The sequence below is a fragment of the Ambystoma mexicanum genome, chromosome 7q (assembly GCF_040938575.1).
Source record: "Ambystoma mexicanum isolate Mex_15411 chromosome 7q, UKY_AmexF1_1, whole genome shotgun sequence".
Taxonomy (NCBI): Eukaryota; Metazoa; Chordata; class Amphibia; order Caudata; family Ambystomatidae; genus Ambystoma; species Ambystoma mexicanum.
In genome coordinates, this window is record NC_090941.1 from 1,091,296,244 (window position 1) to 1,091,319,671 (window position 23,428).

The 23,428-nt window shown below is 53.5% G+C and overlaps 1 protein-coding gene across 1 annotated transcript in view; it reads left to right on the forward strand.

The window, feature by feature from the left end:
- The window catches only part of LOC138528195 (transient receptor potential cation channel subfamily M member 2-like), a 679,103-nt gene that overhangs the window by 535,498 nt on the left and 120,177 nt on the right, over positions 1 to 23,428 (forward strand). The gene's annotated exons all lie outside the window — the stretch shown is intronic.

Sequence of the window (23,428 nt, forward strand, 5' to 3'; positions counted from 1 at the left end):
ACTTTCTTGACGGTGATGAACGCCGAGGGACAGAAATAGTTGGAATAGCCCATGACGTTTCTCTTGGGCTCTGAGGGTGCTTGTTCATACAGGCAGATGGAGACTGATTGACATGTATCGTCACCAACCCGAAGCTACACCGTTTGTAGCAGGTGGTAAGGATCTAACCACGGCCCTCCCTGGCGTGACTTTCACGTCAACTAGAGTTCTGGTTTTATGAACATCACACTGAAAGGGTCAGGCTCCCTTCTGATTTGATGCGGGTACGAGCGGGTACGGCAGGCATCAAAATATTGTGTCGCCTGGCTATAGTGAGTACAAATGGGGCCTGGGACACAATTGCATGGGAGGTGGGGTCAGATTAACAGTGAGAATTGGAATAGGTCTGAGAGAGCCTTTAAGAACTCTGGGCGTTAGTAGATTTTGGCTGGCTGCGGATGTTATGTAATATTTCGTATCCTATGCTTTTATCCTCTCCTCTTTGCCTGTTTTCGGGCCTGCTGGTATTGGCTACGTGAGTCCCCTCGCAGCATGTCCCTGTTGTAGGAAGATGAGGGTTTCAGAGACCGGCCCCGGCTTTATCAGACAGAAGTAGCAGCACGCTGAGCACAATTCCATAGTGATGATTGAAAGTATCTTTAGATCGCAGAGCCAGATTCCTATTGCAATAAAAGTCTCGGCAGTGCAAGCGTTCTCCGATAGCAATGAAATCATCTAAACATATGGCAGCTGTGGCCTCTCTAGAAATCAATATTGGCGGGGTGGCTGGGAGGGAGTGGACCAGGGAACACAAATAAAACAGGGGGTGTGAACCAAATAAGGGTCCACAGGCCAAAATGGTTTAAGTAAACATATATATTAACTACATTTTGAATGGATTGTGTCCTCCAACGTATTCCACATCTTTGACATGTAATGTCCACAGCTGTGTAGTTAGGAAACTTTTTTCAGCAGAGGGCGTCCTGCGTCGATGACGTCGGGTAGATGTCCCTCGAAGGCCTCCATCAAGGGCGACATCACCGGATGTTATAAATAGGACGCACGGCGCCCGTAGCCTCATTTCTGTTTTTTCTGCAAACGTGTTTGCTTCGGAGACTCGGCACGCCTCATGTTTTTCCTTGTGAAGATGTCTTCTTGGACGAGAGTCACGACAACAACGATTGTTCTAAATGCCAGTCGCTGACTGCTAATGCCTTGCGGGAGGGTAAGGGTAAGCTTCAGGTAGGTAGGGGTGCTAAACCCAGTAAGTCCAAACGTACTTCCAAGTCCAAGGGTATGTCCACCAATGATTCGAGGGGCGACTCTCAGAGTCAGAAGGATTCTCGGGGGTCTCTGTCACAGAGTGGTTCCCGCTATTCGTCGTCCTCGTCTCGGCATTCAAGGAAGCGCCATCACCGGTCGCCTTCCCCGTCCTCCTCAGAGGATGGTGCCTCGAGGAAAGCGGCTGGCCCAACGAAGTCCTCGACTCCGGAGGAATGGGCTGCCTTTAGCATCAATCTGTTAGAGCTGAGGGCCATCAGGCTAGCCCTGAAGGCTTTTCTGCAGTCTGTGCGGACGGAAGAGTTTCCTGATCATGACGGACAACACAGTGGCCATGCATTATCCCAACAAAAAAGGGGGGGGGGGGTTGGGTCACTCCCATTGTGCAGAGAGGCAATGCAGCTCTGGTTCTGGGCCATCCAGCAGGGAATTTCGATCTCGGCAGTTCATCTGGCCGGAGACGAAAATACGGCAGTGGATGCTCTGAGCAGGCAGAGCACGATCTCTCACGAGTGGGAGTTGGCTCAGGAAGTCCTTCTGGAGATCTTTGCCCTTTGGGGAACCCCACCAGTGCCAACCAGTGCGAGAGATTTTGCTCAAGGGACTTTCCTCCGAGAGGATCCTTAGGCGACGCATTCGTAGTGGATTGGTCATTCCCACTACTGTACGCGTTTCCTCAAGACCCGGTCATTCCTCAAGTGTTGCAGAGGTTACGGAGGTTCAATTCCCACATGATCCTCGTTGCTCCGGATTGGGCCAGGAGAGCGTGGTACCCGAACTTTCTAGAAACATCCATCTACCCTCCACGCCGTCTTCCCTACCGAGAGGATCTACTCTTGCGAGAGGGGGTTCAGGTTCTCCATCCAGAGGTCAGGACTGTCAACCTTCACACTTGGTATATGAAAGGTTGAGATATAACGATTGGGACCTCCCGGATGATGTGATGGAGGTGTTGCTTTCGGCCAGAAGGCCAGCAACAAAATCCATGTACCGTTGCCGTTGCCATAAGTTTTGCGACTGGTGCAAGGGACAAAATGTTGATCCTGTTCAGTGCTCCATTCCTATGGTTTTGTCTTTCTTACTTTCTTTGGCCCACAGGGGCCTTCAAGTCGGTACCATTAAAGGTTACCTGGTGGCACTGTCTATATTTAAGCACTCGTCTGAAGAATGCTCTTACTTTAAGATTCCTTTGATTTCTCAATTTCTAAAAGGACTGACTAATGTTTTCCCGCCGTCCCCTTTCCAGGTGCCGGTTTGGGATTTGAATTTGGTTTTGAAATGTCTAATGGGTGCTCCGTTTGAACCTTTGCACTCTTGTCCTTTGAGATTATTGTCCTTCAAGACAGTGTTTTTGGTTGCGGTTACTTCCGCTCGCAGTGTGAGGGAATTGCAGGCACTTTCCTCTAAGCCGCCCTTTACTGTATTCCACAAGGACAGGGTTGTACTAAGGGTACGTCCTTCCTTTCTACCTAAGGTTGTATCTGAATTTCATTTGAGCAAGAAAGTGGTTCTTCCATCTTTCAATCCTACTCCTCATCGTGGTAAGGAAGAGGATCGACTCCATCGGTTGGATCCTAGGAGAGCTCTGAGCTTTTATATTTCTAGGATGTCCAGGGTCAGAATGGACAATCAACTCTACAATCAACTCTTTGTGGGATATGCTGGACACCGATTGGGCCAGACTGTTACCAAACAGACCTTGTCCAGGTAGATTATCCTCACCATTACTGAATGTTACCGATTGGCTGGTAAGGACCCTCCTGAAGGGATGCAGGCTCATTCCACTAGGGGCATGACTACTTCCACAGCCCTACAACGGGGAGTTCATATTAGGAATATTTGTGATGCAGCCACATGGGCTTCTATCCACACCTTTGTTAAACATTATTCCCTGGATAGGAGCGTTGGTCAAGATATGGCCTTTGGTAAGGCGGTTCTTTATTCCGCTATCTGATTGGGTATTCTAAATTTTCCCTTCTTCATTTTCTGGTACTGCTTTGGGAGTCTGTCAAAGATGTGGAATACGGATCCATTCGAAAAACAAGTTACTTACCAACTGGTAACGTTCTTTCGATTGGATGTTCCTCCAACGTATTCCACATCCCCCTCCCAGCCTGCCCCTCTGGAGGATTTCCTATGCGATTGCAGCTTACGTTTCCGCAAAGCTATGTGCAGTCAAGCAGGCATTGTATTGGTGCCACACGTTATGGGGTAAAAAACATAAACTGAGGCTACAGGCGTTGTGCATCCTATTTATAACATTTCGTGACGTTGCCCTCGACGGAGGCCTTCGAGGGACATCGACCGGATGTCATCGACGCAGGACGCCCTCTGCTGAAAAAGTTTCCGAACTACACAGCTGTGGACATTACATGTCAAAGATGTGGAATACGTTGGAGGAACATCCAATCGAATGAACGTTACCAGTTGGTGAGTAACTTGTTCACCCACGTTACCAAGCTTCTTAAGCTAGCATTGGCAATGCCAACAGTTTGGGCTTTTATGTAGGCATGGGGAAGACGCTTGTTGAATTAAGTCTTTCCAATTATATTGCACTCTGGCAATGTGTCTCGGCATGTCCACGTTTAGCATACACTTCAGCTACTCGTGTTGTTTTTGCTTAGAGTCAATATTCAAAGTGTAGGTCCTCATAATGAAGTGCGTTTTCATCCTTGAGCTGGGTGTCTATGAGCAACAGAGTTAGACATTTTGTCTTTTTCCCGCTGTTTTTACTTGCACACACTACAGGAAAGTGGGCTGGGTGTGCAGTGCACTCCTAAGTATTCCTTTTCTGTGGCAACGGTTTCTGGTTTCCATTACAAGCTGTAAACAAACATTGGCAATACCAATAGTTTGGGCTTTTGTTAGGCATGAGAAAGGCACTTGCCAGGTACTGCCATAGTGGTATTAACTGGCCTTTGATGATAGCAGGTGCAACATGGTGCGAGTACCCGGGCATTTACAGGGATGGAAATAGGGATTTGTTGACCAGGAGCAAAACACAGCTCCTGGGTATAAAGCATCACCCGTTACGCAGGAGCTACTTCTGGGGAGCCAGGAGTCCGCCCAGAGCACACAGCAAATATAACATGAGCGCAAAATGCAAACTTTCACTTGTTGACCATTTGCATATTATACAATATGCTTTAAATGTCCCTTAGGCGTGTCATTTATTGTCATGTAAAGTTATTCCCATAGCTACACATTTAATATCACATAGCTATGTTTGCTTGGCACTATTTGCCAGAGGAATCAAGTGTAGCTCCTGGTAGTTGTTGGTGTCAAGCTAGCCAGGCTGCCCTTGGCTCTATATAACCAGGAGCAAGACAGCTCTCTGCAATTTCGAACCCTGCATTTAATAGCTGTGCCTGGCATATACCTAACTAACACTTATACACAAGCCAAAACTGTTGTCTTTGTCAATGCTTGTTCATACAGCTCCTGATCTGTGCCCTGCATTTACACTCTGGCTGGTATGCCTTCCTCATGGCTGTATTATGAAAGAAGTGTCTGGATCCCTTCATTTATTTTGGTCTAGGGCCTCCAAAGGCGTCTGTGCCCCCGACCCACAAGTTCCTTAAAATGTCATTTATCATATTGAGTCTGTCAAGCCACAAAGCTTGAGGTGGGTGCACCTGTTCTGTGTGCAGCAAACACATCCACCTCCTGGTGCAGGAAGACTGAAAACTGCCTACCTAGAAGTGCAGAATTTAAATGTCCCAGCAGGACTGGCAGGGCATGGAGCACACTCAGAAGCCGAGGGCACTGGAGGCACTAATAAGGTGCATATGGTAGAGTCGGGTAGAGATGATAATGACATTGCAACTGACGTTCTTTCCTAGTTAAAAACAAGCACTAGTGAAAGCCAATCATTTGCCTGTTCTCTAGGGATCAAAATTAAGATTTGATGAGCAGAAGCTAAAAGCAGCTCTTTGGTATTATACATCCCCCAGGAGACAGGAGCTCTGGGGAACCAAGAGCAAGTATATAGTGCACCGGAAACCTAACATTCACATGGTCCATTATTTATGTTCCATACTGCTTTGCTATCCCTTGGATCTATCCTGTGTTTCCCATTATAAACATTCCCAAATATACAGAGTTAATGTCAAATGTGTGTATTTGTCTGGTGCCAGTTAGTCTGGAGAAAGAAAAGAAGCTCCTGGTAGCTGTAGGTTTCAGGATAACCAGGCTTTCTAGGTTCGAGCAGGAGCTACATAGCACCCAGCCATTTCAAACCCACGTAGGCAGACCTAGGCAGGCCAGTAGAATGGCTCAGGGGCAACATGTTTGTCTTTAAAGCAAAACAACGCAGAGCAAGACAGGTTTGAATCCCGGTCCCACACTTAGAGACTGATCTCCATTATTAAGTGCGTTATTAAAGATTAATGAATAGGGAAAGTATACAAAGGGTGCAAGAGTGGTGAATCACTGCAAATGTGAGGATTGATTGATTGATGGATGAGACTGAGGGCGGATGTGTGAATGAGTTCTTATGAGGAAAGAGGAATGGGTAAGAGTATCGTGCTAGAGGGTTAAATGAAATGTTATGAAGATGAATAAATGAAACTTAAAGGACATATAGTGTAATGATGTATATAGATAAATATGTGTGATATGAAGGAATAGATTACAGAACAATGTAGAAATTGATGAATGAGTGTAAGGATGGGTAAAATATTGAGATGAGGACTGGTGAATGAGTGAGTATAAAGACAGGAGTAGAAAGCTCCCACAACAAGGGTGCATAGCATGATCCCACCGTTTACCGTGCAGAGGCAAGGAAATGTGAGTGTATGCAACAAAGGGTACGAGAGGAACAGTGCATGCACCACAAAAGAAATGCTTGTCATGGGACAGGATTCTCGAAGATCTTTCAGCAACCGCACACCAAGCACACCAACCCCGTTTACACAGAGAGGGATCACGGGTGCGCCTCAGCTGCTCATTCTACCAGCAGCCCTGGCCTAGGGTACACCTAGTTGGTTGACACCTCAGCTGCCAACTCTACAGCAGCCCTGGCTAGGATACACGTGGTTGGTTGACACCTCAGCAGCTTTTCTACCAGCAGCCCTGGCCTAGGATACACCTGGTTGATGCCTCAGGTGCTCATTCTACCAGCAGCCCTGGCCTAGGATACATGTGGTTGATGCCTCAGCTGCTCATTCTTCCAGCAGCCATGGCCTAGGGTACACCTGGTTGTTTGTCGCCTCAGCTGCTCATTCTACTAGCAGCCCCGGCCTAGGGTACACGTGTTTGACACCTCAGCTGGTCATTCTACCTGCAGCCCCGGCCTAGGATACACGTGGTGGACGCCTCAGCTGGTCATTCTACCAGCAGCCCCGGCCTAGGGTACACATGGTTGACGCCTCAGCTGCTCATTGTACCATAAGCCCCGCCCTAGAATACACGTGGTTGACGCCTCAGCTGCTCATTCTACAAGCAGCCCCGGCCTAGGATACACGTGGTTGACGCCTCAGCTGCTCATTCTACCAGCAGCCCTGGCCTAGGGTACACATGGTTGATGCTTCAGCTGCTCATTCTACCAGCAGCCCTGGCCTAGGGTACACGTGGTTGATGCCTCAGCTGCTCATTCTACCAGCAGCCCTGGCCTAGGGTACACGTGGTTGAAGCCTCAGCTGCTCATTCTACCATAAGCCCCGCCCTAGAATACACGTGGTTGACGCCTCAGCTGCTCATTCTACAAGCAGCCCCGGCCTAGGATACACGTGGTTGACGCCTCAGCTGCTCATTCTACCAGCAGCCCTGGCCTATGGTACACATGGTTGACGCCTCAGCTGCTCATTCTAACAGCATCCCCGGCCTAGGATGCACATGGTTGACGCCTCAGCTGGTCATTCTACCAGCAGCCCTGGCCTATGGTACACATGGTTGACGCCTCAGCTGCTCATTCTAACAGCATCCCCGGCCTAGGGTACATGTGGTTGACCCCTCAGCTGCTCATTCTAACAGCATCCCCGGCCTAGGGTAGATGTGGTTGACGCCTCAGCTGGTCAGTCTACCAGCAGCCCCGGCTTAGGCTACACATGGTTGATGCCTCAGCTGGTCATTCTGCCAGCAGCCCCGGCCTACGATACACAAGTTTGACGCCTCACCTGCTCATTCTGCCAGCAGCCATAGCCTAGGGTAGACGTGGTTGATGCCCCAGCTGGTCAGTCTACCAGCAGCCCCGGCCTAGGGTATATGTGGTTGACGCCTCAGCTGCTAATTCTACCAGCAGCCCTGGCCTAGGATACACGTGGTTGATGCCTCAGCTGCTCATTCTACCAGCAGCCCTGGCTTAGGGTACACGTGGTTGACACCTCAGCTGGTCATTCTACCAGCAGCCCCGGTCTAGGGTACACGTGGTTGATGCCTCAGCTGGTCATTCTAACAGCAGCCCTGGCCTAGGATACACGTGGTTGACCCCACAGCTGCTCATTCTACCAGCAGCCCTGGCCTAGGATACACATGGTTGACCCCTCAGATGCTCATTTTACCAGCCGCCCTGGCCTAGGGTACACGTGGTTGACGCCTCAGCTGCTCATTCTACCAGCAGCCCTGGTCTAGGGTACACATGGTTGATGCCTCAGCTGGTCATTCTACCAGCAGCCCCGGTCTAGGGTACACGTGGTTGATGCCTCAGCTGGTCATTTTACCAGCAGCCTCAGCCTATGATACACGTGGTTGACGCCTCAGCTGCTCATTCTACCAGCAGCCCTGGCCTAGGGTACACATGGTTGACGCCTCAGCTGGTCATTCTACCAGCAGCCCCGGTCTAGGGTACACGTGGTTGATGCCTCAGCTGGTCATTCTACCAGCAGCCCCAGCCTAGGATACCCGTGGTTGACGCCTCAGCTGCTCATTCTACCAGCATCCCCGGCCTAGGGTACACATGGTTGACGCCACAGCTGCTCATTCTACCAGCAGACCCGGCCTAGGATACACGTGGTTGACGCCTCAGCTGCTCATTCTACCAGCAGCCCTGGCCTAGGATACACATGGTTGACACCTCAGCTGCTCATTCTACCAGCAGCCCTGGCCTAGAGTACACATGGTTGACGCCTAGGCTGGTTATTCTACCAGCAGCCCCGGCCTAGAGTACACATGGTTGACGCGTAGGCTGGTCATTCTACCAGCAGCCCCGGCCTAGGGTACACGTGGTTGACGCCTCAGCTGCTCATTCTATCAGCAGCCCTGGCCTAGTGTACACGTGTTTGACGCCTCTGCTGCTCATTCTACCAGCAACCCTGGCCTAGGATACACATGGTTGACCCCTCAGATGCTCATTCTACCAGCAGCCCCGGCCTAGGATACACGTGGTTGACGCCTCAGCTGCTCATTCTACCAGCAGCCCTGGCCTATGGTACACATGGTTGACGCCTCAGCTGGTCATTCTAACAGCATTCCCCGCCATGGGATGCACATGGTTGACGCCTCAGCTCGTCATTCTACCAGCAGCCCTGGCCTATGGTACACATGGTTGACGCCTCAGCTGCTCATTCTAGCAGCAGCCCCAGCCTAGGGTACACGTGGTTGACGCCTCAGCTGGTCATTCTGCCAGCAGCCCTGGCCTAGGGTACACATGGTTGATGCCTCAGCTGGTCATTCTGCCAGCAGCCCTGGCCTAGGATACACGTGGTTGATGCCTCAGCTGCTCATTCTACCAGCAGCCCTGGCTTAGGGTACACGTGGTTGACGCCTCAGCTGGTCATTCTACCAGCAGCCCCAGCCTAGGGTACACGTGGTTGACGCCTCAGCTGGTCATTCTGCCAGCAGCCCTGGCCTAGGGTACACATGATTGATGCCTCAGCTGGTCATTCTGCCATCAGCCCTGGCCTAGGATACACGTGTTTGACCCCTCAGCTGCTCATTCTACCAGCAACCCTTGCCTAGGATACACGTGGTTGACACCTCAGCTGCTCATTCTACCAGCAGCCCTGGCCTAGAGTACACATGGTTGACGCCTGGGCTGGTTATTCTACCAGCAGCCCCGGCCTAGAGTACACATGGTTGACGCGTAGGCTGGTCATTCTACCAGCAGCCCCGGCCTAGGGTACACGTGGTTGACGCCTCAGCTGCTCATTCTACCAGAAGCCCTGGCCTAGGGTACACATGGTTGACCCCTCAGCTGCTCATTCTACCAGCAGCCCCGGCCTAGGATAAACATGGTTGACGTCTCCGCTGGTCAGTCTACCAAAAGCCCTGGCCTAGGGTACATGTGGTTGACGCCTCAGCTGCTCATTCTAGCAGCAGGCCCAGCCTAGGGTACACGTGGTTGACGCCTCAGCTGGTCATTCTGCCAGCAGCCCTGGCCTAGGGTACAAATGGTTGATGCCTCAGCTGGTCATTCTGCCAGCAGCCCTGGCCTAGGATACACGTGGTTGACGCCTCAGCTGCTCGTTCTACCAGCAGCCCTGGTTTAGGGTACACGTGGTTGACGCCTCAGCTGGTCATTCTACCAGCAGTCCCAGCCTAGGGTACACGTGGTTGACGCCTCAGCTGCTCATTCTGCCAGCGGCCCTAGCCTAGGGTAGACGTGGTTGACGCCTCAGCTGCTCATTCTACCAGCAGCCCCGGCCTAGGGTACACGTGGTTGACGCCTCAGCTGGTCATTCTACCAGCAGCCCCGGCCTAGGGTACACGTGGTTGACGCCTCAGCTGGTCATTCTACCAGCAGCCCCAGCCTAGGGTACACGTGGTTGACGCCTCAGCTGGTCATTCTGCCAGCAGCCCTGGCCTAGGGTACACATGGTTGATGCCTCAGCTGGTCATTCTGCCAGCAGCCCTGGCCTAGGATACACGTGGTTGACCCCTCAGCTGCTCATTCTACCAGCAGCCCTGGCCTAGGATACACGTGGTTGACACCTCAGCTGCTCATTCTACCAGCAGCCCTGGCCTAGAGTACACATGGTTGACGCCTAGGCTGGTTATTCTACCAGCAGCCCCGGCCTAGAGTACACATGGTTGACGCGTAGGTTGGTCATTCTACCAGCAGCCCCGGCCTAGGGTACACGTGGTTGACGCCTCCGCTGCTCATTCTACCAGTAGCCCTGGCCTAGGATACACGTGGTTGACGCCTCAGCTGCTCATTCTACCAGAAGCCCTGGCCTAGGGTACACATGGTTGACCCCTCAGCTGCTCATTCTATCAGCAGCCCCAGCCTAGGATAAACATGGTTGACGCCTCAGCTGGTCATTCTGCCAGCAGCCCTGGCCTAGGGTACACATGGTTGATGCCTCAGCTGGGCATTCTGCCAGCAGCCCTGGCCTAGGATACACGTGGTTGACGCCTCAGCTGCTCATTCTACCAGCAGCCCTGGCTTAGGGTACACGTGGTTGACGCCTCAGCTGCTCATTCTACCAGCAGCCCCAGCCTAGGGTACACGTGGTTGACGCCTCAACTGCTCATTCTACCAGCAGCCCTGGCCTAGGATATATGTGGTTGACGCCTCAGCTGCTCATTCTACCAGCAACCCTGGCTTAGGGTACATGTGGTTGACGCCTCAGCTGGTCATTCTGGCAGCAGCCCCGGCCTAGGCTACACGTGGTTGATGCCTCAGCTGGTCATTCTGCCAGCAGCCCCGTCCTAGGATAGACGTGGTTGATGCCTCACCTGCTCATTCTGCCAGCGGCCCTAGCCTAGGGCAGACGTGGTTGACGCCTCAGCTGCTCATTCTACCAGCAGCCCCGGCCTAGGGTACACGTGGTTGACGCCTCAGCTGGTCATTCTACCAGCAGCCCCGGTCTAGGCTACACGTGGTTGACGCCTCAGCTGGTCATTCTACCAGCAGCCCCGGCCTAGGCTACACGTGGTTGACGCCTCAGCTGCTCATTCTACCAGAAGCCCCGGCCTAGGGTACATGTGGTTGACGCCTCAGCTGCTCATTCTACAAGCAGCCCCGGCCTAGGCTACACGTGGTTGATGCCTCAGCTGCTCATTCTACCAGCGGCCCTGGCCTAGGATACACGTGGTTGACCCCTCAGCTGCTCATTCTACCAGCAGCCCTGGCCTCGGATACACGTGGTTGATGCCTCAGCTGCTCATTCTACCAGCAGCCCTGGCCTAGGGTACACATGGTTGGCGCCTCAGCTGCTCATTCTACCAGCAGACCTGGCCTAGGATACACGTGGTTGACGCCTCTGCTGGTCATTCTACCAGCAGCCCCGGCCTAGGATATACGTGGTTGATGCTTCACCTGGTCATTCTGGCAGTAGCTACGGCCTAGGCTACACGTGGTTGATGCCTCAGCTGGTCATTCTGCCAGCAGCCCCGTCCTAGGATAGACGTGGTTGATGCCTCACCTGCTCATTCTGCCAGCGGCCCTAGCCTAGGGTAGACGTGGTTGACTCCTCAGCTGCTCATTCTACCAGCAGCCCTGGCCTAGGGTACACGTAGTTGACGCCTCAGCTGCTCATTCTACCAGCAGCCCCGCCCTAGGATAAACGTGGTTGACGCCTCAGCTGCTCATTCTACTAGCAGCCCTGGCCTAGGGTACACATGGTTAACGCCTCAGCTGCTCATTCTACCAGCAGACCCGGCCTAGTATACACGTGGTTGACGCCTCAGCTGCTCATTCTACCAGCAGACCCGGCCTAGGATACATGTGGTTGACGCTTCACCTGGTCATTCTGCCAGTAGCCCCGGCCTAGGATACACGTGGTTGACGCTTCACCTGGTCATTCTACCAGCAGCCTTTCCCTAGGATACACATGGTTGACCCCTCAGCTGCTCATTCTACCAGCAGCCCTGGCCTAGGGTACACATGGTTGATGCCTCAGTTGCTTATTCTACCAGCAGACCAGGCCTAGGATACACGTGGTTGACGCCTCAGCTGGTCATTCAACCAGCAGCCCCGGCCTAGGATACACGTGGTTGACGCTTCACCTGGTCATTCTGCCAGGAGCCCCGGCCTAGGGTAGATGTGGTTGACGCCTCAGCTGGTCAGTCTACCAGCCGCCCCGACCTAGGGTACACGTGGGTGATGCCTCCGCTGGTCATTCTGCCAGCAGCCCGGCCTAGGATATACGTGGTTGATGCCTCACCTGGTAATTCTGCCAACAGCCCTAGCCTAGGGTAGATGTGGTTGACGCCTCAGCTGGTCAGTCTACCAGCAGCCCCGGCCTAGGCTACACGTGGTTGATGCCTCAGCTGGTCTTTCTACAAGCAGCCCCGGTCTAGGGTACACGTGATTGATGCCTCAGCTGGTCATTCTACCAGCAGCCCCGGCCTAGGGTACACGTGGTTGACGCCTCAGCTGGTCATTCTACAAGCAGCCCCGGTCTAGGGTAGACGTGGTTGACGCCTCAGCTGGTCATTCTACCAGCAGCCCCAGCCGTGGGTAGATGTGGTTGACGCCTCAGCTGGTCAGTCTGCCAGCAGCCCCGGCCTAGGCTACACGTGATTGATGCCTCAGCTGGTCATTCTGCCAGCAGCCCCGGCCTAAGATACACGTAGTTAATGCCTCACTTGCTCATTTTGCCAGCAGCCCTAGCCTAGGGTACACGTAGTTGACACCTCAGCTGGTCATTCTACAAGCAGCCCCGGTCTAGGGTAGACGTGGTTGACGCCTCAGCTGGTCATTCTACCAGCAGCCCCAGCCGTGGGTAGATGTGGTTGACGCCTCAGCTGGTCAGTCTGCCAGCAGCCCCGGTCTAGGCTACACGTGATTGATGCCTCAGCTGGTCATTCTGCCAGCAGCCCCGGCCTAAGATACACGTGGTTAATGCCTCACTTGCTCATTTTGCCAGCAGCCCTAGCCTAGGGTAGACGTGGTTGACGCCTCAGCTGGTCAGTCTACCAGCAGCCCCGGCCTAGGGTACACGTGGTTGACGCCTCAGCTGGTCAGTCTACCAGCAGCCCTAGCCTAGGGTACACGTGGTTGACCCCTCAGCTGCTCATTCTACCAGCAGCCCCGGCCTAAGGTACACGTGGTTGACGCCTCAGCTGGTCATTCTATCAGCTACCCCGGTCTAGGGTACACGTGTTTGACTCCTCAGCTGGTCATTCTACCTGCAGCCCCGGCCTAGGGTACACGTGGTTGATGCCTCAGCTGCTCATTCTAACAGCATCCCCGGCCTAGGATACACGTGGTTGACGCCTCAGCTGCTCATTCTAACAGCATCCCCAACCTAGGATACACGTGGTTGACGCCTCAGCTGGTCATTCTACCAGCAGCCCCGGACTAGGGTACACATGGTTGACGCCTCAGCTGCTCATTCTACCATAAGCCCCGCCCTATAATACACGTGGTTGACGCCTCAGCTGCTCATTCTACAAGCAGCCCCGGCCTAGGATGCACATGGTTGACGCCTCAGCTGGTCATTCTGCCAGCAGCCCTGGCCTAGGGTACACATGGTTGACGCCTCAGCTGCTCATTCTACCAGCAGCCCCGGCCAGGGTACACATGGTTGACCCCTCAGCTGCTCATTCTACCAGCAGCCCCGGCCTAGGATACACGTGGTTGACGCCTCAGGTGCTCATTCTACCAGCAGCCCTGGCCTATGGTACACATGGTTAACGCCTCAGCTGCTCATTCTAACAGCATCCCCGGCCTAGGATGCACATGGTGGATGCCTCAGCTGGTCATTCTACCAGCAGCCCCGGCCTATGGTACACAAGGTTGACGCCTCAGCTGCTCATTCTAACAGCATCCCCGGCATAGGATGCACATGGTTGACGCCTCAGCTGGTCATTGTACCAGCAGCCCCGGCCTATGGTACACATGGTTGACGCCTCAGCTGGTCATTCTAACAGCATCCCCGGCCTAGGGTACATGTGGTTGATGCCTGAGCTGCTCATTCTAACAGCATCCCCGGCCTAGGGTACATGTGGTTGATGCCTGAGCTGCTCATTCTACCAGCAGCCCTGGCCTAGGATACACGTGGTTGATGCTCAACTTCTCATTCTACCAGCAGCCCTGGCCTAGGGTGCACATGGTTGGTTGATGCCTCAGCTGCTCATTCTTCCAGCAGCTCTGGCCTAGGGTAGATGTGGTTGACGCCTCAGCTGGTCAGTCTATCAGCAGCCCCGGCCTAGGGTACACGTGGGTGACCACACAGCTTCTCATTCTACCAGCAGCCCCAGCCTAGGGTACACGTGGTTGACCCCTCAGCTTCTCATTCTACCAGCAGCCCCGGCCTAGGGTACACATGGTTGACCCCTCAGCTTCTCATTCTACCAGCAGCCCCGGCCTAGGGTACACGTGGTTGACGCCTCAGCTCGTCATTCTACCTGCAGCCCCGGCCTAGGATACACGTGGTGGACGCCTCAGCTGGTCATTCTACCAGCAGCCCCTTCCTAGGGTACACATGGTTGACGCCTCAGCTGCTCATTCTACCAGCAGCCCTGGCCTAGGATACACGTGGTTGATGCTCAACTTCTCATTCTACCAGCAGCCCTGGCCTAGGGTGCACATGGTTGGTTGATGCCTCAGCTGCTCATTCTTCCAGCAGCTCTGGCCTAGGGTAGATGTGGTTGACGCCTCAGCTGGTCAGTCTATCAGCAGCCCCGGCCTAGGGTACACGTGGGTGACCCCTCAGCTTCTCATTCTACCAGCAGCCCCAGCCTAGGGTACACGTGGTTGACCCCTCAGCTTCTCATTCTACCAGCAGCCCCGGCCTAGGGTACACATGGTTGACCCCTCAGCTTCTCATTCTACCAGCAGCCCCGGCCTAGGGTACACGTGGTTGACGCCTCAGCTCGTCATTCTACCTGCAGCCCCGGCCTAGGATACACGTGGTGGACGCCTCAGCTGGTCATTCTACCAGCAGCCCCTTCCTAGGGTACACATGGTTGACGCCTCAGCTGCTCATTCTACCATAAGCCCCGCCCTAGAATACACGTGGTTGACGCCTCAGCTGCTCATTCTACAAGCAGCCCCGGCCTAGGATACACGTGGTTGACGCCTCAGCTGCTCATTCTACCAGCAGCCCTGGCCTATGGTACACATGGTTGATGCCTCAGCTGCTCATTCTAAGAGCATCCCCGGCCTAGGATGCACATGGTTGACGCCTCAGCTGGTCATTCTACCAGCAGCCCTGGCCTATGGTACACATGGTTGACGCCTCAGCTGCTCATTCTAACAGCATCCCCGGCCTAGCGTAGATGTGGTTGACGCCTCAGCTGGTCAGTCTACCAGTAGCCCCGGCCTAGGCTACACATGGTTGATGCCTCAGCTGGTCATTCTGCCAGCAGCCCCGGCCTACGATACACAAGTTTGATGCCTTACCTGCTCATTCTGCCAGCAGCCCTAGCCTAGGGTAGACGTGGTTGATGCCCCAGCTGGTCAGTCTACAAGCAGCCCCGGCCTAGGGTATATGTGGTTGACGCCTAAGCTGCTAATTCTACCAGCAGCCCTGGCCTAGGATACACGTGGTTGATGCCTCAGCTGGTCATTCTGGCAGCAGTCCCGGCCTAGGCTACTTGTGGTTGATGCCTCAGCTGGTCATTCTGCCAGCAGCCCCGGCCTAGGATACACATGGTTGACGCCTAACCTGCTCATTCTGCCAGTGGCCCTAGCCTAGGGTAGACGTGGTTGACGCCTCAGCTGGTCAGTCTACCAGCAGCCCCGGCCTAGGGTACACATGGTTGACGCCTCAGCTGCTCATTCTACCAGCAGCCCCGGCCTAGGGTACACGTGGTTGACGCCTCAGCTGGTCATTCTACCAGCAGCCCCGGTCTAGGCTACACGTGGTTGACGCCTCAGCTGCTCATTCTACCAGAAGCCCCGGCCTAGAGTACATGTGGTTGATGCCTCAGCTGCTCATTCTACAAGCAGCCCCGGCCTAGGGTACACGTGGTTGACGCCTCAGCTGCTCATTCTAACAGCAGCCCCGGCCTATGGTACACATGGTTGACGCCTCAGCTGCTCATTCTAACAGCATCCCCGGCCTAGGATGCACATGGTTGACGCCTCAGCTGGTCATTCTACCAGCAGCCCTGGCCTATGGTACACATGGTTGACGCCTCAGCTGCTCATTCTAACAGCATCCCCGGCCTAGGGTAGATGTGGTTGATGCCTCGGCTGGTCAGTCTACCAGCAGCCCCGGCCTAGGCTACACATGGTTGATGCCTCAGCTGGTCATTCTGCCAGCAGCCCCGGCCTACGATACACAAGTTTGACGCCTTACCTGCTCATTCTGCCAGCAGCCCTAGCCTAGGGTAGACGTGGTTGATGCCCCAGCTGCTAATTCTACCAGCAGCCCTGGCCTAGGGTATATGTGGTTGACGCCTCAGCTGCTAATTCTACCTGCAGCCCTGGCCTAGGATACACGTGGTTTACGCCTCAGCTGGTCATTCTGGCAGCAGTCCCGGCCTAGGCTACTTGTGGTTGATGCCTCAGCTGGTCATTCTGCCAGCAGCCCCGGCCTAGGATACACATGGTTGACGCCTAACCTGCTCATTCTGCCAGTGGCCCTAGCCTGTGGTTGACGCCTCAGCTGCTCATTCTACCAGAAGCCCCGGCCTAGAGTACATGTGGTTGATGCCTCAGCTGCTCATTCTACAAGCAGCCCCGGCCTAGGGTACACGTGGTTGACCCCTGAGCTGCTCATTCTACCAGCAGCCCTGGCCCAGGATACACATGGTTAACCCCTCAGCTGCTCATTCTACCAGCAGCCCTGGCCTCGGATACACGTGGTTGACGCCTCAGGTTCTCATTCTACCAGCAGCCCTGGCCTACGGTACACATGGTTGGCGACTCAGCGGCTCATTCTACCAGCAGACCCGGCCTAGGATACACGTGGTTGACACCTCAGCTGGTCATTCTGCCAGCAGCCCCAGCCTAGGGTAGATGTGGTTGACGCCTCAGCTGCCCATTCTACCAGCAGCCCTGGCCTAGGATACACGTGGTTGACCCCACAGCTGCTCATTCTACTAGCAGCCCTGGCCTAGGATACACATGGTTGACCCCTCAGCTGCTCATTCTACCAGCAGCCCTGGCCTAGGGTACACATGGTTGACGCCTCAGCTGCTCATTCTACCAGCAGCCCTGGCCTAGGGTACACATGGTTGACGCCTCAGCTGGTCATTCTACCAGCAGCCCCGGTCTAGGGTACACGTGGTTGATGCCTCAGCTGGTCATTCTACCAGCAGCCCCAGCCTAGGATACACGTGGTTGACGCCTCAGCTGCTCATTCTACCAGCAGCTCCGGCCTAGGGTACACATGATTGACGCCTCAGCTGCTCATTCTACCAGCAGACCCGGCCTAGGATACACGTGGTTGACGCCTCAGCTGGTCATTCTACCAGCAGACCCGGCCTAGGATACACGTGGTTGACGCCTCAGCTGGTCATTCTACCAGCAGCCTCGGCCTAGGATACACGTGGTTGACGCTTCACCTGGTCATTCTGCCAGCAGCCCTGGCCTAGGATACACGTGGTTGACCCCCTCAGCTGCTCATTCTACCAGCAGCCCTGGCCTAGGATACACATGGTTGACACCTCAGCTGCTCATTCTACCAGCAGCCCTGGCCTAGAGTACACATGGTTGACACCTAGGCTGGTTATTCTACCAGCAGCCCCGGCCTGGAGTACACATGGTTGACGCGTAGGCTGGTCATTCTACCAGCAGCCCCGGCCTAGGGTACACGTGGTTGACGCCTCAGCTGCTCATTCTATCAGCAGCCCTGGCCTAGGGTACACATGGTTGACCCCTCAGATGCTCATTCTACCAGCAGCCCTGGCCTAGGATACACGTGGTTGACGCCTCAGCTGCTCATTCTACTAGAGGCTCTGGCCTAGGGTACACATGGTTGACCCCTCAGCTGCTCATTCTACCAGCAGCCCCGGGCTAGGATAAACATGGTTGACGTCTCCGCTGGTCAGTCTACCAGCAGCCCTTGCCTAGGGTACATGTGGTTGACGCCTCAGCTGCTCATTCTAGCAGCAGCCCCAGCCTAGGGTACACGTGGTTGACGCCTCAGCTGGTCATTCTGCCAGCAGCCCTGGCCTAGGGTACACATGGTTGATGCCTCAGCTGGTCATTCTGCCAGCAGCCCTGGCCTAGGATACACGTGGTTGATGCCTCAGCTGGTCATTCTGCCAGCAGCCCTGGCCTAGGGTACACATGGTTGATGCCTCAGCTGGTCATTCTGCCAGCAGCCCTGGCCTAGGATACACGTGGTTGACCCCTCAGCTGCTCATTCTAGCAGCAGCCCTGGCCTAGGGTACATGTGGTTGACGCCTCAGCTGGTCATTCTGCCAGCAGCCCTGGCCTAGGGTACATGTGGTTGATGCCTCAGCTGGTCACTCTGCCAGCAGCCCTGGCCTAGGATACACGTGTTTGACCCCTCAGCTGCTCATTCTACCAGCAGCCCCGGCCTAGGATACACGTGGTTGACACCTCAGCTGCTCATTCTACCAGCAGCCCTGGCCTAGAGTACACATGGTTGACACCTAGGCTGGTTATTCTACCAGCAGCCCCGGCCTAGAGTACACATGGTTGACGCGTAGGCTGGTCATTCTACCAGCAGCCCCGGCCTAGGGTACATGTGGTTGACGCCTCAGCTGCTCATTCTACCAGCAGCACTGGCCTAGGATACACGTGGTTGACGCCTCAGCTGCTCATTCTACCAGCAGCCCTGGCCTAGGGTACACATGGTTGACCCCTCAGCTGGTCATTCTGCCAGCAGCCCTGGCCTAGGGTACATGTGGTTGATGCCTCAGCTGGTCACTCTGCCAGCAGCCCTGGCCTAGGATACACGTGTTTGACCCCTCAGCTGCTCATTCTACCAGCAGCCCCAGCCTAGGATACACGTGGTTGACACCTCAGCTGCTCATTCTACCAGCAGCCCTGGCCTAGAGTACACATGGTTGACACCTAGGCTGGTTATTCTACCAGCAGCCCCGGCCTAGAGTACACATGGTTGACGCGTAGGCTGGTCATTCTACCAGCAGCCCCGGCCTAGGGTACATGTGGTTGACGCCTCAGCTGCTCATTCTACCAGCAGCACTGGCCTAGGATACACGTGGTTGACGCCTCAGCTGCTCATTCTACCAGCAGCCCTGGCCTAGGGTACACATGGTTGACCCCTCAGCTGCTCATTCTACCAGCAGCCCCGGCCTAGGATAAACATTGTTGACGTCTCCGCTGGTCAGTCTACCAGCAGCCCTTGCCTAGGGTACATGTGGTTGACGCCTCAGCTGCTCATTCTAGCAGCAGCCCCAGCCTAGGGTACACGTGGTTAACGCCTCAGCTAGTCATTCTGCCAGCAGCCCTGGCCTAGGGTACACATGGTTGATGCCTCAGCTGGTCATTCTGCCAGCAGCCGTGGCCTAGGATACACGTGGTTGACGCCTCAGCTGCTCATTCTACCAGCAGCCCTGGCTTAGGGTACACGTGGTTGACGCCTCAGCTGCTCATTCTACCAGCAGCCCCAGCCTAGGGTACACGTGATTGATGCCTCAGCTGCTCATTCTACCAGCAGCCTTGGCCTAGGATACATGTGGTTGACGCCTCAGCTGCTCATTCTACGAGCAACCCTGGCTTAGGGTACACGTGGTTGACGCCTCAGCTGGTCATTCTACCAGCAGCCGTAGCCTAGGATACACGTGGTTGATGCCTCAGCTGGTCATTCTGGCAGCAGCTACGGCCTAGGCTACACGTGGTTGATGCCTCAGCTGGTCATTCTGCCAGCAGCCTGTTAAGAAAGGAAGAAGGCAATGTGCACGGAATCTCACAGTGTACAACTTTGAATCTAAATATGTGCATACAAAACCCAAGACTTGTGTATACTAAAACCCAGGAGAAACAATAATACCTATATATGAAAAGGAATGTGGGGTAAGCACTTAGAACCTCCTTATGACTGAAAGGAAAGTCGGCAAACTCCTTACCCACTATGCTATTACAGATACTGACAGCGCTAAACCCACGTAGAGGGCAAGCAAGGACAGGATCTGTGAGCTGACACTGTGGATGATACAGAATAAGGAACTTAGAAACTGTACTCACGAGGACCGGAAAGACCATGAATGTCAGTAAACTCACGAACCCAGTTGATCAAACAGGAACCCTGAAGGCTATAACAGCAATGGGTGGAGGAAACTAAATACATAAGACCCTAGTCAAGGGGCGAGTAGAAATAGTGATATAAAATAGTGAGGAAACAAAAAGGGCATTTACACTGGGACTAGTTACAATAACACCAACACCTAATAATCCATGGGAAATGAATGCAGAAGTGAGATGGAAAACATGGAATGGATCCCAATAGAAAGTAAGGATCAGGAGCAGGGAAATGATATCACAAAAGGAAACCTTGAGGCAGGAAGCTGAATCTATAAAGGGAAAGACTAAAGCATCAGGTTTTTCAGTAGCAAAGGACAGCAACAAAGAAACAGAAAACACAGGCGAATTGGGCAGCATTAAAGGGTAAAGCACAGAGACAGGTTGCCTGCAGACAGAGGAAGACAGAAAGGGAAATCCAGTGAGCAGAAATCAATTAAGCACAAGAATCCGAAATCCAGGGCAGAGGAACAAGAAACAGGAACTGGGCACTAGGCACAAAAGCTAGGAACAAGGAACAGGAACTAGGTACTAGGCACAAAAGCTAGGAACAAGGAACAAGGGACCAGTCACAACAGGAACACAGCAACAATGACCAGCGCTGGACTGAAGCAAAGTGAGGCTTTTAAAGCTGCTTAACGAGCACACCCCTCAGGCGTGCCGCCTGCTGCACCTGCAGCCACAGGTGTTGCCTATCCTCCACCCAGCCTTGTCCTGCAAGGGAGGAGGTGAAGCAGTGAGCCAGGCATTCTGGGAAGCATAGTCATTTGATTAAAGTAGCAGTAGCATGCTGGCTGCCAAAAACCTGGAATGGATCCGGAAGGGAAGTAATTTGGGAAATAAGGTTTTAGCGCTCCCAATTCATCAGGACACTGTAGCATAAGGTTCGGAGGAAATGTCCAGTAGGGAATAAACCCCAAAACATGCCCCCAAGTGGCGGGAACGGGAGCGAACGGAGCGAGCCGTGACACTATACCCCCTCCCACGGCCGACTCCAGGCGGCCGTTACTCGCACAAAACATCTTCTTTCCATGACAGGAGCGCTTTGTCTTCAGAAGTGGCACTGACGGAAACGATGACCCACGGGCAGAAGCAGAAGGACTGGAATGAATAGAATCAGGCCGCAGTCTATAAGAGCCATAGGCAGGTTTTCGGTGAGGAAGAGACTCATGGGTCGAAGAAAGGCATGAAGGACTTGCAGGACCTGAAGCAGATTTGGAAGGTCCAGAAAGCTCAGTCTCTGGGAGCGAACACTCATACATCATTGAGGAGGGAGGCAGGCTGGTGCAACATGCTTTGGACAATGATTGATGCTCTGGTAGCCCCCCTGCTGAGAGCGGACACACAGGAGGTGAGAAATCAGCAGGTTTCAGGAAATGTTCATGTTCAGACAAAGAAGGTGGCGGCCGAGGTAGAGGTTCGGATCTTCTCTCATCATCCATTTGATTAAAGGCCTGTGGTTGAGGGTGACCAAGGTTCGACTGCATCTGTCCCACGCCTTGGGGGCCTGGAAGTCCAATGGGTTGTACGAGGCTGGCACTCTTGGTGTCAGTCATGTAGCCACCTTGTTGCACATGGAATACAACCGCAGGAACGTTTGGCATACCGATAGGAGTGATAGACGCAGTACTTGGTACATCAGGCACACTCGCAGCAGGAGCAATAACGGGCACATCTTGAACTGCAGCAGTCATATCCTTCCTTTGGTTACTAGCACCCGAATGGTGCAGCAGTTGGGGGGCCGTGCCCGTCCCTTCCTTCAGGCTCATGTGGGATCCGGCAACAAAAAGGCTGTCAAGCGGCTGATCCAAACCGGCCCCCAAATGTGAACCGTCCAGCCCGTTATCCTGGTTGGCTACTTGTTCGATGTCTGGGCCATGGCGGATGGTATCCGTCTCCCTCTTGTAACACTCCAGGCAAGTCCAACGGCCTTGCATGTAAGGCCCTCCCGAGTCGTGATCCAGCTTGATGTTTCTGGCAGAAGTCTCAGACTCAGATGTAGCATATGCGGGAGGTGCTGATTCTACAGTCAAGCAGTTGGGAGAATTAACTTGTGTAAAAGGCAGGCCTTCTGGTGATCCTCCTGAAGCATAAGAAGGGCAGATTGGACGTTCATCCATAATAAATGGTTGGGATTTAGGGGGTAGCTCTGAAGTAGATGAATCTGCAACACGATCAAACAGAGCAGACAGGTGCACCTCCGATATTGGCAGCGAGGCTGAGCAGGATACAGGTCTTTCATGAACTGAAGCCAAACTAGCAGTAGGCTCTGGGACCGAAGACAGGCACTCAGGATGTGTTACCAGAGGCTCCATGGCTGAAGGATAATCCGCTGGATGAGTCACTGTAGCCGAAAACAGGCATGCCAGAGGAAATTCAGAGGCTGAGGGCATGCAAGCTGGAGCCGTCTCGTTAGCTGATGACAAACTTGTCAAGGTCTTTGACTCTGACCACGTACATGGTGAAGGCTCTTGAGTGATTGGCAGACATAGCAATTGTTCATTGATTGAAGACACGTTAGACAATGATGACTGCAGAGCCGTGGACTGGATAATCGAAGAGTCAATGGTTGTAGGAGGACAAACAGAAGTCCCAGAAGTCGACAGACACATTTGTGGCTCAGGAATGGAATGCACCTTTAGGGCGGTTGACTCCTTGGCACCAGTAACCAAAGACTGAGCTGTAACCATGCCGTCCCTCTCCTTAGTGGATGACGCAGAGTCTCTTCCTTTGTAAAAGTCAAAATCAACCAGAGGAATCACCATAGTAAAGTCTCTGTTAGTCAGGATTTCGTCAAATGTCCATTCCTCTGACTTAGCTTCTGAAAGTGGCATATTAACAATCAACAGTTCAGGAATTGCCTGCCGGGTCTTTGGTTCAGTATACTGTGGAATGAGTCCATCAAAACATGAATTTTGTACTGTCTTTGACTGTTCATTGAGACAAAAATTGGCAGAAGAAGGAGCGAACACAGAGGTAGCATCGTTTTCCACATCAGCTTGAATGTCTACTTCAGTCTCAGCAGCTAGATCAAGGGCTGAACCTAAGCCTACAGTAGTGACTGATTCTGTGTATGCCACCATTATGGATTGTGTTTGGGAATCAGAAGCATGTATGTGTTCAAGCTCAGAATTATGACTGACTGCTAAACAGGAAATC